We start from the raw sequence: 4430 nt of genomic DNA, 5'->3' as shown, positions 1-4430 counted from the left end.
GTTGTATCTGACAGTGTTATAAATCCATTCATCTTGTTAAAGCTTTTGTGGAAACTAACTTGTTAAAACTACCACTTGACTTTGATAAGTAAAAGGGTAGTAATGCTTTATAACAGCCTTTTATTTCAAAACATGATGCACTTTGTCAATTTTTGAATAATGACTTTGTGGTCTTGGATTTATGATTAATTCATCATATTCATTGACAGGTTATTGTATTTTGGAGGTACAGAGATGTCCATGATATTCTGAGCTGCTGTAATTGATCAAAACTTCTTAAAGGGAAAGAAAAAATATTCTTTTGATAAAACGCAATGTTAAAAAATATAGTCACTCTATGGTGACTGGCCCCTTTCTGTTTTTTTTTTTTTTTTTTTTTTTTTTTTTACTTCTCTGCTTTTATTCTGCAAAGAAAGGGATAGTAGCAGCTTTTACTCTAAATGATTTTGAATTAGCCACATAATTCTTATGCAGAAACATTATTTAAAGAATAATTCTTTCCCCTCCCTAAATATACCAACATTTCTATTACAAGGTATGTAAAATTTTACAGTATTTTAAATCTTATGTTTTACAAATTATACTAATCAAGTATTTTACTAGCATCAGATAAATATCAAGCATGTCCCAAACCTGCTGACAAACCATGTTGAGAAACAAGTATCTCTCTGGACTTCTCACTGGTAAACAGAGGCTGTAGGCAACATGGATTGAAGCGAAGAAAAAGCTTAGTATCCAAGCAGTTTTCTACCTGTAACCAGGCCTCCAACCAAGGTGGAAATCTCCTACACTTGGTGCCTTAATAAAGCTGATAAGCAGCTGCCAGGAGACCTGTCATGTAGACCAGGGACAGCAAAGTAATGGCAACTACAGGCAAACTATTCACAATCTCAATAGGAATCTTGTAAAAGTCGCTCTGCTGGTTTCTAGCATATGGATGAATCACACCTCGGACAAAAGAATAACGAAAGAAAAACGTGGCCAGGCTACCACCACTGGCCCTCTCCAGGGCTTTCATATGTACTTTCAATCTCCCTAGCTGATGATAATGATCCCAAGTCAATGGGAATTAAATTCAACTGGCCAGCAAGTTCAATAACCTGCTGTCAAGCTTGAATGTTGCTGCTACATAGATAAACCTGCAGGCTGGCAGCCTTAGGTCCTAACTGAAGTGCCCAAGCTGAGACAACAGTAAATCCTTTCACAATCAAGGAGTCCAGGAATAATGAAGCCAAATATTCCACATTGGATTCTGGGTATTGGTTTGTCCTCATGTTATTGCTCACATCAATCAAGGATTTTACCCATAAGCAGATGTCTCAGGTCCCACAGGGAGATGTAATGTTCTCTATGTATGGCAACATATATTATATTTACTTTTATTAGAGCATCTTCATGGTGAGTGACATCTACTGCATGAGGAAAAAATTCAGAAGCAAACTTAGGATTTCTGCTTCCTATGACCACATGATAGCCACATCTAATAAGTCGAATGGTCAGGGATTTAGCAAAATCCCCACTTCCAATTACACCTACAGAGATTTTCTTTGCACCTTTGATACCACTTATGCCATTAGGTAAAAAAGTTTCGCTAAGTTTCTTGGGGTTTTCCATCATAGAGATCGATTCCATGATACGGACTCTTCCAAGATCACCACGGATATCCTGAGAATCTTGTTCAAATGCCGATTCTGATTCAGTAGGTCTGGAGAGAGGCCCGAGATTCTGCACTTCTGATAAGGTGGTGCCGATGCTACCGCGGGCCCCTCTTTGAAAAGCAAAGTTCTCCGCGCCCTCTGCGGGGGGCAGAGGCGGGCCTAGCAGCTCCCCTGGAGCAGTGCCGACTCCCCCGGGGTCTCCCCAGGGGCCTCCCAGGGCTCTTCGGCCTAGAGACCCCGCCCCCGGCCCGCGGCTGGCAGCTTCCCCACCTCCGACTGGCCCCTTTCTATAATGCGCCCTGTCAGTCTCTCCCTTCTTCCTGGGTCACATCAGAAAACTAGATGACAGCATTTCAGAAGCGGTCCCACTGCTGCTGCTGCTGCCACTCAGAGGATGTGAAAAATGTACAGCCAGTAGTATGGCTCAAGCAGTGGGAGGTAAAGGGTGCATTTTCAATGCAGTGATGAGGCAACAACAAACTTTATAGCAGATGAAATGACTATTTTATGGACATGCAATGGAAAAAAGTAATATTTAAGGGGGAAAGATAAAACAAGACAGAGAAAGCGACAGTATTAAAAGAATGGAATCAAGCACAAAGACAATTTCTGTGGCTGAAAAACTTGACAAGCAATTCAGGAAATATCTGGAAAGTCCCATCCCTGGAAGCATTGCTCTATAGCTGTGTTCTCCTCTCTTGCTGCTGTGGTCATCAGTTTTAGAAAACAGTTCTTTGTGAATATTTTTATGTTCCCTACCAACTAGTTCCCGCCCCACTGGGTGACATTCTAAACTGGCCTCTGTACAAGGAGGGCAAGGAGATACCGAAGAAAGAGGCAGACCACTCCAAATTGGTAGGTGGCAATTTAATGAGCAAGGGGAACTTACATACTTGTCTTGAGCAGCCTCAGGATGAGTAGATCTCCACAACCATCTGTCAGAATCTTAAATGCTCATACAGAGGCCTTAACAGGGTTTGGTCATTTATTATACTGTCCTAATTAGGGACCTAATTTAACTTAAAAGTTTTTGCACAGCAAAGGAAACAATAAACAAAATGAAAAGACAACCTAAGAAGGGGAGAAAATATTTGCAAATATGCTACCAACAAGGGATTAATTTCCAAAAATATTAACAGCCCATATAGCTCAATATCAAAAAAACAAACAACCCAATCAAAAAATGGACAGAAGACCTAAATAGACATTTCTCCAAGAATATATACAGATGGACAAAAGGCACATGAAAAGATGCTCAACATCAATAATTATTACATAAATACAAATCAAAACTACAATGAGGTATCACCTCACACCAGTCAAATGGCCATCATCAAAAAGTCTACAAATAATAAATGCTGGAGAGGCTGTGGAGAAAAGGGAACCCTCCTACACTGTTGGTGGGAATGTAAATTGGTTCAGTCACTATGGAAAACAATATGGAAGTTCCTTAAAAAACTAGAAATAGAATTATCATATGAACCAGCAATCCCACTCCTGGTCTTATATCCTGAAAAGATGAAAACTCTAATTTGAAAAGATACATCACCCCAATGTTCATAGCAGCACTATTTACAATAGCCAAGATGTGAAAGTCACCTAAATATCCAGCAACAAAGGAATGGATAAAGAAGATGTGGTACATATATAGAATGTAGTAGAATATTACTCAGCCATAAAAAAGAATGAAATAATACCATTTGCAGCAATATGGATGAACCTAGAGATTATCATATGAAGTGAAGTAAGTCATACAGAGAAAGACAAATATAGCAATCATATGTGGAGTCTAAAAAAAATGATACAAATGAACTTACTGACAAAACAGAAACAGACTCACAGACATAGAAAACAAACTAATGGTTACCAAAGGGGAAAGGGGGGGAAATAAATTAGGAGTTTGGGATTAACATATACATACTTTATACATAAAATATATAAATGACAAGGACCTACTCTATAGCACAGGGAACTACATTCAATATCTTTTAATAACCTATAATGGAAAAGAATCTGAAAAATAATATATATATATATGAATCATCTTGCTGTACACCTGAAACTTACAGAACATACTAAATCAACTATACTTCAATTTGTAGAAAAAGTTCATATAGAGGCCCTAACGGGGTTTGGTCATGTAGTACATGGGCTAGATGATCCCAATGCCTTACTCTCTCAAGGCTGTGTCCTTGAAACAGTCCCTAGCGTGGGAATGGTGGGAAGAAGGTACATTCCAAGATAGTGGATAGGGTGAGGAGCCTCCTATTGCCTGGGTCCAACTAGTGGGTCAACTGCCAGTCACAGCATTTCGGTGACCTCCTCCACTCTTAGACCTGAAGTTTATGTTACAGTATGATCTAGTAGCTTAAGGTAACCTCCGAAACCACCTTATGTCTCATTTCTATGACTGAGGTAACACCAATCACTTTGCCTTGTGTGTGCTTCACCCATTTTCATCCAATCAACTCCCACTCAGCCTCTAGGATTCAGCCCGCCTGTCCCTCCAGAGGTCTTCTGAGGCCAGTTTTCAGTGTTCTTCTTTCTGACTCCAGAACATAATATTATTTTACTAATTACACAAATTTTACTGTATACATTTGTATACATACAAGTAATTTTACTATATGCATTTTTTAAAGTTGCTCTTGCTTATTGAACTCCACTTCCCTACAAAACCTCCTTGTTGAATTTACAGTACTTAGCACATTTCCTAGAACAAGGTAGCATTCCATAAGTATTTGTGAATTCACCATTTAAACTAAATAGCCT

At 39.1% G+C, this 4430-nt stretch overlaps 1 pseudogene; it reads right to left on the bottom strand.

Annotated features, from left to right (window-relative positions):
- Positions 1 to 564: 564 nt before the first annotated feature.
- Positions 565 to 1632, bottom strand: LOC136118650 (metalloreductase STEAP2 pseudogene; annotated as a pseudogene).
- Between the last annotated feature and the right edge of the window lie 2798 nt (positions 1633 to 4430).

Source organism: Phocoena phocoena, chromosome 1 (genome assembly GCF_963924675.1).
Source record: "Phocoena phocoena chromosome 1, mPhoPho1.1, whole genome shotgun sequence".
Taxonomy (NCBI): domain Eukaryota; kingdom Metazoa; phylum Chordata; class Mammalia; order Artiodactyla; family Phocoenidae; genus Phocoena; species Phocoena phocoena.
This window is presented reverse-complemented; position numbering and strand designations above follow the sequence as displayed.